Genomic DNA, 14,467 nt, shown 5'->3' with positions numbered 1-14,467 from the left:
GCCCTGACCAGTAGTAGATGCCCACTAACACTATTGGGGTTGGAGTGCTTCAGAACCTGGCCAACAAGGGACCTACCCTGGCATGTTCGCCCTGGCCTAGGGGCACCCACAGTCCGCATCCCCACCCAGGTAAAACTTTAACACGCGCAAAGTAATGAATCTGAATCTGTCCTCACCCCCTTGTGGCTGCTGTGATGCCCTCAAGCGCCCATCCAACTCCGGATAGGCCACCGACAGGATGCAAAACATCAGGCATCGGGAGGGGCAGGGTATGACGGACGCCCCTTCCTCGTTGGGAGGCCAGCCCCAGCTGGGCCTCTGTCTTCCTTGCCCAGCGGCGCAGGTCCTCCCACTGTTTGCGGCAGTGGGTGCTCTGCCTGTCAAGACCTCCGGGGTCCGCACCTACTTGGCGATGGCACTCCAAATACCCTTTTTCTGATGGGCGCTGACCTGCAGGAAAAAGACAGCAGAAAAGGAAATTAGTTAACCGTCCGGACCGTCCTACTCATGGCCCACCATATCCCTCCCATCCCCTGACGCACATACATTGACCACCATACATGCAGCACTCTGGCCAGGACGCCTCAGCCCCCCCCACATGTGGATTACACACATAGCACTAAATACAGTCATGGCCCACGCATCATGCTCACAGTGTACTCACCTGTTTGTCTGGAGGACCGTAAAGTGTACTGGGATAGGACCCCATCCACCAGTCTCTCCAACTCCTCTGCAGTGAAGGCAGGGGCCCTTTCCCCAGAAACATGAACCATTGTGGCTTCCAGACACAGGTCACAGGAGCACTTGCAGTGTAGGTCCTCTCCTGCTGAAGGTCAGGTAGCAAGTGAGTGTACAGATAGAACATTACGGTCACGTCCGCGGCGGTGCGTACCGTCACCGCCGGAGTACATTGCCATTGGCTCCTGGAACCTATAGGGCCCAATGATAACAAATGCGAAGTTGTGCTGCGGTCATCGACCGCCTACCGCAACGGCGCACAACGCCAGCGGAATTACCTCATTTCCACTTGTCCCTCCTCACAGGTCAGGCAGCTGCCATTTCAGGGCTGCACAGGCCATGGCACCGAACTCCGTCACGGCAGACATTGGCACAGCAACTGACTCTCGGATTCACATACATGTTCTGTAAATGAAGAAATGCATCATTATTGCAATAGACGTGTGATTATGACCCTCTGCTCACCGTTTTCATCCACAGGCTTCAACCGCTGAGGATGAATATGAGATTGAAACATCCTCCAGTGTACAGACCCCTGGTGGACCTTGCGACAATGGAGGACAGACACATTATGCTAACATACAGACTTGATAAGGCCACAATCCAATAGCTGTGTGTCCAATTTGAGCCAGACCTGATGTCAGCTATCCGGCAGCCCACAGGTATCCCCCCTCTAGTGTAGGTCCTGTCAGTGCTCCATTTCCTGGCAAGTGGTTCCTTCCAAACAACAATGGCCATGGCATCAGGGATGTCTCAGCCAACGTTCTTCAACGTGTTGACCAGAGTGTTGTCAGCCCTGCTGAAACACATGCGCAGCTACATTGTATTCCCACAGGTGGAGGATTTGGCCACAGTGAGTGCCCTGGGACATATCCCCAACATCATTGGTGCCATTGATGGTACCCAGGTAGCATTTGTCCCCCCCCCCCCCGGAGAAATTAACAAGTGTTCAGGAATAGGAAAAGCTGTCACTCTGAATGTGCAGATGGTGTGTTTGGCGGACCAGTACATCTCCCATGTGAATGCCAAGTATCCTGGCTCTGTGCATGACGCCTTTATCTTGAGGAATAGCAGCATCCCATATGTGACTCCAGAGGCACCGGGTGTGGCTAATAGGTGAGCCCAAGGTCCCCACCCAGTATATGTTGGTGTCTGGGTACAGGGTTCTCCCTAAGGGTTGGTGTGTGTCTAACAGGTATCCCTCGATATTTGCAGGTGACTCTGGTTACCCCAACCTCTCATGGCTACTGACCCCAGAGAGGAATGCCAGGACAAGGGCAAAGGAACGTTACAATGAGACACATGGGCATACAAGGAAGATAATTGAGAGAACCTTCGGCCTCCTGAAGGCCAGGTTCCGGTGCCTCCATCTGACGAGTGAATCCCTGTACTACTCACCCAAGAAGGTGTGCCAGACCATCATTGCATGTTGCACAACCTGATCTTGAGACACCAGGTGCCTTTTCTACAGGAGGATGAGCCTGGAGATGGTCTTGTAGCAGCAGTGGAGCCTGTGGGCAGTGAGGAAGAGGAGGCAGAGGATGAAGTTGTGGACAACAGAAGTACTATCATACAGCAGTACTTCCAGTGACACACAGGTAAGACAATGTAACCTGACTTATCATTTCAGTTTTCTGTTGGACATTGGACATGGCAGCATGATTTCCCCTATGTTTATGGCCACTTACTATACCCTTTGGCATCTCGATTTTCAGATCTGTGCCCCACACTGGCTCCTGGTGTGTTTACTGCTGCCCACTACAGGTCACACCAATATATATACAACTGTACATATGAATTTAAATGTTTTCAGACTGTTGTATTAATACATATTCCAATCAATTGACAGACTCCAGATTTGTATTTGTTCCAAGGGTGTTTAAGAGCTAATAAGTAGAGGGATATGTGCAATGGGCTGGGGTGGTGGTAGAGGAATGTCCAGTTACTCCAGTCTCTTGGTATCACAGGTGCATTGTCCAAAGGGGCACAGGAAGGGCGCAATGGCAGTTCAAGGTGGACAGGGTGACAGAGTGGGACAGAAGGGTGACAATCAGGAGAGTTGTATTTCCTGAGAGTTGTATTTCCTGGTGGGGGTCTTGGCAATGTTCTCCGGCTTCTGCCTGGATCGCAGGGACTGTTTGCCGGATGGTTCTCCTTCTGCAAGGGGTGGGGTGCTGGTGGCCTGTTGGTCCACTAGCGTTGGTGGAGGTGGAGGGCTGTTCATCGGTGTGGCTAGTGTGAGGGGCCCGTTGTTGTGCCACTGCCTCCCTCATGGTGTTGGCCATGTCAGCCAGCACCCCTGCAATGGTGACCAGGATGGTGTGGATGTGTTTAAGGTCCTCCCTGATCCCCAGGTACTGTTCCTCCTGCAGCCACTGGGTCTCCTGCAACTTGTACAGTATCTGGCCTAAGGTCACCTGGGAATGTTGGTATGCTCCCAGGATTCCTGCAAGTGCCTCGTGGAGAGTGGGTTCCCTGGGCCTGTCCTCCCCCTGTGGCACAGCAGTCCTCCCAGCTTCCCTGTTGTCTGTGTGCCCACTGCCACTGACCCCAGGTCCCTGATTGTCTGAGTTTGAGGGGTTCCCTGTAGTGGTGGACACACTGCTGATTGACGTGTCCTGGGGTCAGAGGGATGGGCCCGCTGGGTGGGTGCTGTGCTGGTGTTTCCTGAGGGGGAAGGCTCTGTGGTGGGTTGGGACCGTGCCTGGGTACCTGACTGTCCAGAGGTCCCTGATGGGCCAGGTTGGTCATCGTGGTCCACGTGTTCAGAGCCCATGTCATCACTGTGAGCCTCTTCTGTGGGGGGACTGGATTTTGGTGGCACCTCCTCTTCTGTGACGTTGAGTGGGGGGTCCTGTGGGGATGTAAATGCAGTGTTATTGTATCTGCGTGTGCCATCTTATGCATCGGTGTGTCTCCCTGTAGGGTTGTGATAGCCCTGTCAGCTTTGCCTTGTGTGCGTGGTGATTCTCTCTAATGGGCATGCTTTGGTGATGGGTATCCATACAGGTCTGAGATGGGTGTCCACGGATGGGTGTTTCATGCAGGGCTTGGTATTGGGTAGGTGGGTTGTGATATTGGGGTATTTGTGAGTTGATGGAGTGAGGGTAGGAGTTTGTGATGTCATGCAGGTAGGGTGGGGGGGAATACAGTAGTAAAGATTTGACTTACCAGAGTCCAGTCCTCCTGCTACTCCTGCGAGGCCCTCAGGATGCATTATTGCCAAGACTTGCTCCTCCCATGTTGTTAGTTGTGGGGGAGGAGGTAGGGGTCACCGCCAGTCCTCTGTACTGCTATCTGGTGTCTTGCAACCACAGAACACACCTTCTCCCATAGGTTGTTCCACCTCTTCCTGATGTCATCCCGTGTTCTGGGGTGCTGTCCCATGGCCTTGACCCGGTCCACGACTCTCCGCCATAGCTCCATCTTCCTTGCAATGGACATCTGCTGCACCTGTGATACAAATAGCTGTGGCTAAACCCGGATGATTTCCTCCACCATGACCCTTAGCTCCTCCTCTGAAAACCTGGGGTGTCTTTGGGGTGCTATGGATGTGGTGTGAGTGGTATGTGTGAGGATGTGTGGGGTGATGTGTTGGGGTGTGTGCTGTGAGGTGCGTGGATGGCGTATGGGAGATGGGGTTTTGTGGCTCCGACTGAGTGGGTGGTCCTGGCTTGTCTCTCTCGGTTTGTGATTTTTTTTTCGTTGAAAGAGTTGTGGGTAATGTGGGTGTGTATTTTGTAGTGTTGTGTGTGCATGTGTGTGTGTGGCTTGAATTGTCCAATGTGGTGAGTTTTGTTAGTGTGTATGTATTATGAGTGCGGCAGTGTGTACCACTGCGGTGATTCGTGGGTCCTGATGCTGTGGGCGTATTCCTGTTGGTGTAACGGTGTTGGTTTTGGTACCGCCAGTTTATCACTGACCTCTGGTCTGGCGGACTTGTGTGAGTGTCTGTATAGTGGTGGATTTCTCTGTGTGGATCATAATACCTGTAGCGGTATACCGCCACAGTATGTTGGCGGCCATCGGCATGGCGGTAGGCAGCATTTACTGCCAAGGTTGTAATGAGGGCCTAAGTCTGCAGAGAAGAGCAGAAAATGTGTGAATTTGCCTAAATGCATCACCATGTCATTTTGACTGAAGAAGAAGAAAACAAATAATAATAATAATAATTTTAAAAAAAACGTGAAAGCCCTCAAATGGGCCCCAAGAGATGAGATACATTAAGGGAATTAGTCCTACTTCTGCAATAATGTACTAGATTCAATGCCATGTCAGATCTACCAGCCTCAAGACACACTGAGAGTAACTTCCCTTAATCCCAAAACAGTATACTCTGCGTCGAGTCAAACAAGCATTGGGAAAGCCAACAGGTCTCAACTTGTGAGATCTGTTGGCTTTGCCAATGTCTTTTAGCCATGCTGTACAGCAACGTGCAACATGGCTGAAAGCTATCTGAGCCTCGGTTGTTTTATTCTTGCCTCTTTTTTTCTGCTGGGCAAGGAGGAGGATGAGCTGGGGGGGTAGGCTGCGGTAGGAGAGGTGCAGAAACCAGAAACTGCTCCGCTTCCGGAAAAGGATAAACATTTTGGCCGAAGATGTGGGTCACATAAGGCTGACATAAGCATAACCCCCTCCCCTGCCCCCCCCCTCCCCCCTCCAATCCAAGAGATCAGCAGGGCCCAGCAAATAAGGCATCAGCGTTATTCTTCTCCAAGAGGGAACACTGAACCCTAATGTTGCCACAGATGAAACCCCACAGGATTAGAGCTCCTTGACGGAGAGAGAAGAGTGTGTTTGTGTGTGTGAGACAGAGAGAAAGTGGAAACTTATCAACTCGCATTCCAGCAGTTGATTTCATCATGTTTAAAAACATGGATGAGAGCTCAAAGGGCTCAGATTTCGGAAGTATGATTGTTGCCACCTTTGCAAACCTCGTTCTCCTGGCCTGATTTGACAAATGTGTCTTTGGTGATATTTTGGAATAGCAGATATAAAGAATACTGCCAGACTGTTGTCAAGGGTGATGGAAAACAGCAAATTTAGAATTATTCTGTAGCAGCTGGAACAAAAAGTATTAAGATTATCAATACCTGTATGGTAATTTTCTTTTTTGATATGCCCAACACACAGCAGTAGGGACCGTCCAGGCCTAACAACTTCACAAAACAAACGCTGCTAAAAAATGTGTTACATTAGGTAATGACTACATGTTAAGATCAGGAAATCAAAATAGGAAAGGAGGGAATATCTTCTATCACAGACTGTTCAATTCTGCCATTAAATACAGCATGATTTGTAAAGGAAGGTACATTCCTACCTTCCCATTTAATAGAAGGATCCAGGAAGGTGGGTGGGGATTAGGGTGAAAGTTATCAAAGCAAAGTTTAGAGTCAGATCTAAATGAGGCTATGAGAAGATCAAGTGAAGGAAAGGTGGAGCTCAGAGTGCTTTGCAAGGCAGGAAAGTCATCATGGACAAGAAAAGGGAGAGTGACGCCCATAAAGTGGGATAAGGATTGGTTGGTCAAGCACAGAACTTAATAGGTAAAATTATCAAAGAACAAGGGTACTGGTCAAGGAGGGTGCATGGAGCATCTCAAAAGGACCACCGGAAACTGAAGAAAAACTGTCTAGTAGGAAAAGAAGATGAGCTCTCAGAGAAAAATAGTTATTTAACTTCGAGAATGCTCGTTTTTGGTGGACGTTTTATATAACGGCAGATTCCTCACCTTGTGAATACCCCAGGTACCAGGGTGGATCCCAGGCACCAGAGTGGATCCCAAAGATTTTCCTAGCAATTTTTTCCCGTGTTAGTAGGCAGTGTTGTGCAGCTCCACACTGGGTCTGACGTCAAGGCGCCTAGGTAGCAGCCACTTCCACACGCTGACATCAGTTTCTTCCTGATCACTGTCTGCACCAGCCAATGCAGAGTCCTTAGAAATCAGACTGTGCTAGTGTGCACATCTCAGAACTGGAATTTTATTAAAATGGGACTAAGAGTTAATTCCACAGAATGGGGGAGAGGGAGGACAGTGGACCAGGAGTAATCTGCGGTTAGGTAAGAGTATCCACCATGAGTGTTACTGAAGGCAAGTCATTTATTTTCTGATGGATAATTCTAACTGCAGATTTCTGACCTTGCGAATAAATATCAAAGCAGAACGTCCTTAGGTGATGGGTCTGTGGAATGACTTGGACTGGGAAATCTTGCAGAACAGAACTGGTGGAGACTCCTTCTCCCCCCGGACCTGGCTAACCAGAGTTAGTGCTTCATGAATGTGTGAAGTGATGCCCACAAAGCCGATATTCAAGAATGGCACACTGTGTGCCAGCCTAGTGACTGCAGCCTCTGCTGTGGTGGAATAAGCCCACAGACCCTCTAGAGGCTGGTTTTTAGCCATCCCAGAACAGATTTTGATGCCTAACACAATCCACCTGGAGACAGAGCTCTTATGGAGACCTTTTCTTTTCATTTTGTTCTCCAGAGCAACCTACAAAGAGCCGAGTGGGAGTTCTTAATAAACAAAAAACTAGATAAATAAGAATACCCTAAGCAATTTCCTTTATACAAAAGGTACCTCAGGTATGGTTAAAATAAATGTTGGCTGCTTATCGGTAAAATGGACTGGTCATCCAGATCAAGCCAGCATATTCTCCCCATACAAGTGCCAAAATAGACCAAGGACATTTATCAGGGCTCAAGGGGTTCCTGCTTCTATAATAACCTTTTAGCACACATGTTTGGGACAAGGAATTTCTTACTTCTACACTGCCTTTGATGGTGACCTGTGGTCTGAAACGGTATTATGTCTGTCCAACAAGTCTCTGTTCATACTAGTGCCAAAAAAGGCCAAGGGCAATAATTTAAGCTCAAGGAATCTGTGTTTCTATAATAATCGTTTAGCACATATATGTGAGAGAAGGAATTTCCTACCTCTACACGGTCTTTGAATGTAACCTTAACTATATGCCCGAAATGCCATTATGGCTTGCGATTCAGAGGACGAGTAGGTACAAACAAAGGGCACTCCTACTGACTTGACAAAAGTGTGACTACAAAGGGGATACCCTCTGCCCAAAACATGATGTCCTAATAGTCTATAGTTAGGGTCACATACAAAAGTAGTGTGGAGGTAAGGAATTCATTTCCACTTCTCTTCCCCTCTGGAAATGGAGGCACTGGTGCTGAAGTCCATGTACAGGGTCGTGGTGCATGTTACAGCGCCATACACAGTGTAATGTTTGGCATCATGCCCGAGGTCAGGGCAGACACTGGTGCGACAATGAGTGGCACAGCTGGTGTCTGGGACGAATCCAGCAATGGTGGACCAAATGGAGGTCAACTCAGATTCTCAGGGCCTGAAGGCGCTTCAGAGGGATCCAAGTGGATACCAAAAATGTTGTCCATGGTCTCTTTAAATCTGCAGAGGGGCTGCAGTGTCACAGCTGGACCGGAGATTGGGGCACAATCGAATGCAAGAAAAAAATTGCCTCTCAGATGGAGACAGAATTTGTGGCCTAGCAGGATTCAGGGTGTTGTGCAGCTGCTAATGGTGGGAGTGGCGAAATGAAGGGGAGCCATGCTTTGGCCTTTTATGCTTCTTTGACTTTCATGAAGTCTTTGACCTGGAAGATTGTCCACACGAGCAGCCTTGGGAGTGCATGAGAGCTCTCTACTGCAACCGAGGCTTGCTCGACTTTTGACGGTGCTCCGGGATGTACAGCTTAGCTTCAGAGTCACAGATGGCTTTTGGGTTCATCTTCACACCTTTGTCACACATCATCAAGTTATGTTTGGAGCCCAGACACCAGAGACAGGAATTGTGGAGGCCCGTCATCAACATCTGCTGGTGGCAGTCATTTTCACAAGGTGAGGAATCTGTGGTTAAAAGTACTTGTCAGAAAATCTATTAACTAGCCAAGGGATAGTATTAAGAGGCTTGACAGGGAGACCCAAGATAGTGAAGCTGGCTAATGGCAGCAGACAAAAAGTTGCACTTATCTGGGTGCCTCAAGCAGTAAAACAAAAAACAGGTTGTCTCAAAGGGGCTACTGTCCCAAATATCATGAAGCAATGATTTTACAATGCTCGTTTCTTCTTTATTGCTACATGGATGACACAGAAAAGGCAATTTGCCTACTTTTCAGCCTCCTTGTCTTGGCTTAAAATCGGTTACATTTCTCTGAACATTTTTAAACAAGTGAAACAATTGCATATATACATTACACAATCCTTAAAGGAGACGATCAACCTAACGTTAATTTGGCACTGCCCGGGCCACAACACAAAATTCCAGACTCATCCAGCAAGTTTATTGTGTCCAATCTATCTTTGGTCACTTTTTCCTCAAATTTAAAATCTAAAAGTTAACACCTGGAGCTTGCGTCTTTCATCCCTTGGCATTCTCTTAAACGTTTCAAAAGGAAGAGAGGCACAAGGTATTTTGTTAGGGTGCATGATATACTGTAATTGTAAGGCATCTTGAAATGGTAGCACGTTCCAAGCTGTGTGGTGTACTGGCTCTGTAGAATGTTCTACTGGTCATTTAGACTCATTTGCTGGCTGTGGCGAACACCACAGGGCTGTGTGCCTAAATAAATATCATGCTTCAACCAGCGCGGGATTTGGACAATTTTATTACAACAGGACACACTAGCATAAAGGCTTCAAATAAAGGAACAAGACCCTCTCTTCCAACTGAAATCGTTTATCTTAACAGAGGCAAAACATTTATTCTAAACACTTAAGAGATGTAGGGCTAAAATCCACTAATCAATCACTAAACCTTTGAAAACTACATTTTTCTGTAAAAGGAGAGGATTTCTGAGATATTCTTTCTGTGAGAAAACAGTCTTGGTAATATGTGTTGTGTCATGTTGTATCTGCATCAACACAAAAATCATAAAATTAGAGAACCAAGCTACGTACCACGATGATAGCAAATGGGAGGGTAGTAGAGAGAGAACAAGTCCTGTTCAGATATTTTACAACTAAGGTCACATGGGGTGTAGACTGTCCAAATGAACAACTGTAAATTAGGCACAATAAGGTGACTCAGGAACTGGACAATAAAACAAACTCCACAGGCATACATAGACCCGGTTGAGACCCGGGTAAATTGTGATATCTTCAACAATGTCTCAACAGTTATCAATTAGAATTTAAATTGAACAAAAGTAATGAATAAGAAACACAAGAGGAAAGCACCAAGTGGATTACTGCGACTGTATCACAAGATCAATAAACACAAAAATATGTATAGCAGCATCAACATTTATATGAAATAAGTGCAGTGAATAAAAAGAAGTGAACACAGTGCTCTTGAATAAATGCCAGTGAACGGAGCATGTGAAACACACTAAAGAAAATAGAACAGCATGCAAGCAATGACTAGGATTTTAGTACATGGACTTGATGAGACAAAAAGATTCTTGAGAAATCATGTGTAGGAAAGTGCTGTTGGCATGGTTACCTCCCCCACACTTTTTAGCTAGTGTTGATGGCAACTTTGATTGAAAGTGTGCTGTGATCCTGCTAATCAGGCCCCAGCACCAGTGTTCTTTCCCAAAATGTGTACCTTTGTTTCACAATTGGCACAACTCTGGCATACAGTTAAGTCCCTTGTAAAAGGTACCCATGGTACCGAGGGTCCTGTGGCCAGGGAAGGTCTGCAAGGGCTGCAGCATGTATTATGCCACCCTAAAGGCCCCTCAACAAGCACATGTACACTGCCTTGAAACTTGTGTGTGCTGGTGGGGAGAAAAAGGAAGTCAACATGGCACCCCTCTCAGGCCTGTGGCATAGGTAAGTCACCCCTATAGCAGGCCTTACAGCCATAAGGCAGGTTGCACTATACCACAGGTGAGGGCATAGGTGCATGAGCGCTATGCCCCTAAAGTGTCTAAGTGCATTCTTAGACACTGTAAGTGCAGGGTAGCCATATTGAGTATATGGTCTGGGAGTTTGTCATTACGAACTCCACAGCTTCATAATGGCTTCACTGAATACTGGGAAGTTTGGTATCAAACATCTCAGCACAATAAACCCACACTGATGCCAGTATACGGATTACTGAAAAATGCACACGGAGGGCATTTAGAGGTGCCTCTTGTATGTCAGACAAACTGCTAGTGTAGGACTGACCAGTTTGTGCCAGCCTGACACTTTGACAAGTTTCTGACCACATGGGGTGAGTGCCTTTGTGCACTCTGTGGTCAGAAACAAAACCTGTCATGGGTGGAGATGCTTCACACCTCTCCCCTACAGGAAGTGTAAGACCTGGCGGTGAGACTCAAAGGCCCAAACCTCGGATTACAGTGCCCTAGGGTACTGCAGCTAGTGGAGTTGTCACCCCCCTGACAAAGCACAACTTTGGGCGGCAAGAAAAGTAGGAAAAACAGGGACGAGTGATCACTCCAGCCAGACCCCCACCTCCCTGCAGAATCCTCCATCTTGGTTTGGAGGACAGGGACCAATAGGATTAGGTTTGTGCCCCTATCCCCAAAGGCAGTGGGCACAACGAGGGTGTACTGCTCTCTGACCCCTAAAAGTAGGATTTAAGGGCCACCCTGAACCCAGCTCACCATATTCCTAGCGACCTGACAAGAAGAAGAAGGACTGCTTAGCTGAAAGCCCCAGCAAAGAAGAAGGAAGACGACAACTGCTTTGGCCCCAGCCCTACCGGCCTGTCTCCTGCTTCAAAGAACCTGCAAAAGAACAGCGACGTGACCAACAACCTCTGCCAAGCTCCAGAGGACTGCCCTGCACCCAAAAGGACCAAGAACTCCCAGAGGACAGCGGCCCTGTCTAAGAAAAACCAACACCTAAGGACTGCCACCTCACTCCGGATGCGTGAATCTGGACCACTCTGCACCCGATGCCCACAGCCTGTGTCCATGTGGTCCACCCAGCTAGAGAGGGTCCCCAGGCAATTGGGAACAGGTGCCCACCCTGGGTTGCCCTTTCCACCCCTCCATGACAATGCCTGCAGAGGGATTCCCTAAGACCCACCTGACCGCGAAGCTCCGGACGAAGATATCCGATGCCTAAAGACACACTGCACTCACAGCCACCAGGCCTTGGAGAAACCAACACCCGGTGCAGCCACGTTCAGCAGGCAGCCCTCCTCCCAGTCCAACCGTGCCCGCGACACTCTCCCTGGACCTCGCCTGCAGCCTCTGAATGACCCCCAGGGTTCCCTCATAGACCAACACTGGAAGCCCCACGTCCTGTTTGCACCCTGCACCCGGCTGCCCCTGTGTCGCTGAGGGTGTGTGTTTGGTGCCTACTTGTGGCCCCTCCGGTGCTCATCTAATCCCCCCTGGTCTGCCCTCCGAGCCGTAGGTAGCTACCTGCAGGCAAGTCTTATTCCGAGTAGCCCCTGTCTCCATAGGAGCCCACGTTACATTTTCTCAACTTTGACCTCTGCACCCTGCGGGCCCAGTGTTGCTGGTGGTGGGTGTTTGGGGTTAACTTGAACCCCAACCGTTGGACTTCCTAAAACCCAGAGACTGTAAGTGTTGTACTTAACTGAAAAACGAACATTTCTTCCCCCAAGGAACTGTTTCTGAAAATTGCACTGTGTCCATTTTTTAAACAGATTATTGCCGACAGTTCAAACAAACTGTATAACTTACTGATTTCAAACAAAGTACTGTTGATACATGTGTGGAATACGAATCTACTGAAGTACTTACCTGCAACTTGAATCCTGGGGTTCCAAAAATAAATGAAGAAAATATATTTTAGATACATACAAACCAAGGGTCTGTAGTTAAATTGTTGTGTGCTTTTTCTATTGTCTGTGTGTGTACAACAAATGCTTTGCACTACCCTCTGATAAGCCTACCGCTCGACCACACTACCACAAAATAGAGCATTAGTATTGTCTACTTTAGCCTCTGAGGAACCTCTGGTCTCTGTGCACATTATACCTCACTTTGCTATAGTATATACAGAGCCAGCTTCCTACATTATGAATTAAATCATTAGCAAAAACTTGCTGTTTCAAATGTCAACTATGTTTCGACCCCAGTCACTTGAGGTCATCATTAGGACAAAATTGCATGTAAATAACATAGTGCTGATTAGTACGTCGGAGGTAAAATCGAGAGGCAACCGGAGCTGAAAAAACTCTAAAGCATTTAATCTGGAATCAATCACCACTGCGCCTCTATTAAGTACTGCGGATGGTAGACACAATATGGTTCTTAAGGATAGGTCACGCTGACCTCAATGTGGCATTTATGCCGCAAAAACAGCATGAGCCAATCATGGACACCTCCGTCAGAAATGCATTTGCCCCGACTGGCAACCTCTTCAAGGCCAGACTAAGACGAGGCATATTAGCAAGGAAAAGTTCCTTGCAACAGAACTACATTATCACGTTGCTCAGGACAGGAATTTGAGAAGGCATATTGGCGCCTCAAAAGACAAAGATACATTTTTCAGACACTGCCTTTTCAGGTTTCTTGGGAGCAGAGGCACTAGGCTATGTCAGACTCCCAAAGAATGATAACCTCTTGGATAAACTGAGTGGAACCTGCTAACAAGCGGAATCAAACTCTTGTTTGGTTGCAGACAGTGGCTGAGAATAAAAGCTTTCACTTCATTTGTTAAGGATAAGGTCCAGTCAGGTATCTAAAAGTACCAACAAGTTTTCATACTCAGCATTGAGAGCAGGATTACCTTTCTGGACCAGATTTCTATTCTCTGAATTTAATTTGCCCACTGACACTAGAAGCAGTATCTGACCTCCAATACATTTAGGCAGTATTTGCAACATTGGCATCTTCACTTCTAGATGCACTGCAAGAAGTCCAGCACCAACCACAAGTAAATCTTCACTGAATGATTGTTAAATACTTAGAGGAGAACCACAACAGTGTGAGGTTGAGTAGATAAGGGTTAAACCAAGATGTAAAAGATTCTGATAGACTACTTTCTGTAAAATCCAAGTGCCCTTAAAAGTAAAAAAAACAACAACAAAAAATAAATAAATAAAAAACTTCTATTATTATTTTACTGGACTTATTCGTACTCCGTGCTGGGGCATTGTGGATTCAAGTGAGGCAGACCCTTTTATATCCCCTTTAGAGTAATACTTCTACTAACAGCAACTGCCGCTCAGCCATCTTGGAACAATGTAAATAACAGGAATTACTATTTCCAATTCAATCATGTGTAATTTACCCAATACTGAACATTGGAAGGCTGAGTTGGCTTTGCCAAGATTCAAACTTGTGACTTGCAAGCCACTGCATATTTGTCCATCTTACCAGAATAGGATTCTACTGCTGAATGCAGGTATGTACTCATGAACAGAAGGCACAAAGATGATGGCTTTTAAAATACATTAACAATGTATGGGATATTAAAAAGGTGAAAGATATATATTGGCAGAAAAGCCAGGACATGGAGCCAACCCCGGGCACAAATAGAACACTGGTGAGGAATCAGATACAACAACTGCAACCAAAGCTATATTTGACTACCACTAGCCTCGAGCGACAAAGGTTCTTACTCACGAGGCTACGCTTAAATACATTACATTATTTGGTAGCATTTCCAGTACGTGGAACTTGGTTTAAGAATCTTCCACGTTGTTGTGATGGAAAGACACCCCGGAGTACATTGCACTTTATGCTCTTTTGCACCTTTTATGCCGTTCCGAGAAAAAGGTTTTTACGTCTGTTATTTTTATCTAAAAGTATCAGAACTAGCCCGC

Source organism: Pleurodeles waltl, chromosome 8, assembly GCF_031143425.1.
Source record: "Pleurodeles waltl isolate 20211129_DDA chromosome 8, aPleWal1.hap1.20221129, whole genome shotgun sequence".
Taxonomy (NCBI): domain Eukaryota; kingdom Metazoa; phylum Chordata; class Amphibia; order Caudata; family Salamandridae; genus Pleurodeles; species Pleurodeles waltl.
Note: the sequence above shows the minus strand (reverse complement) of the source record.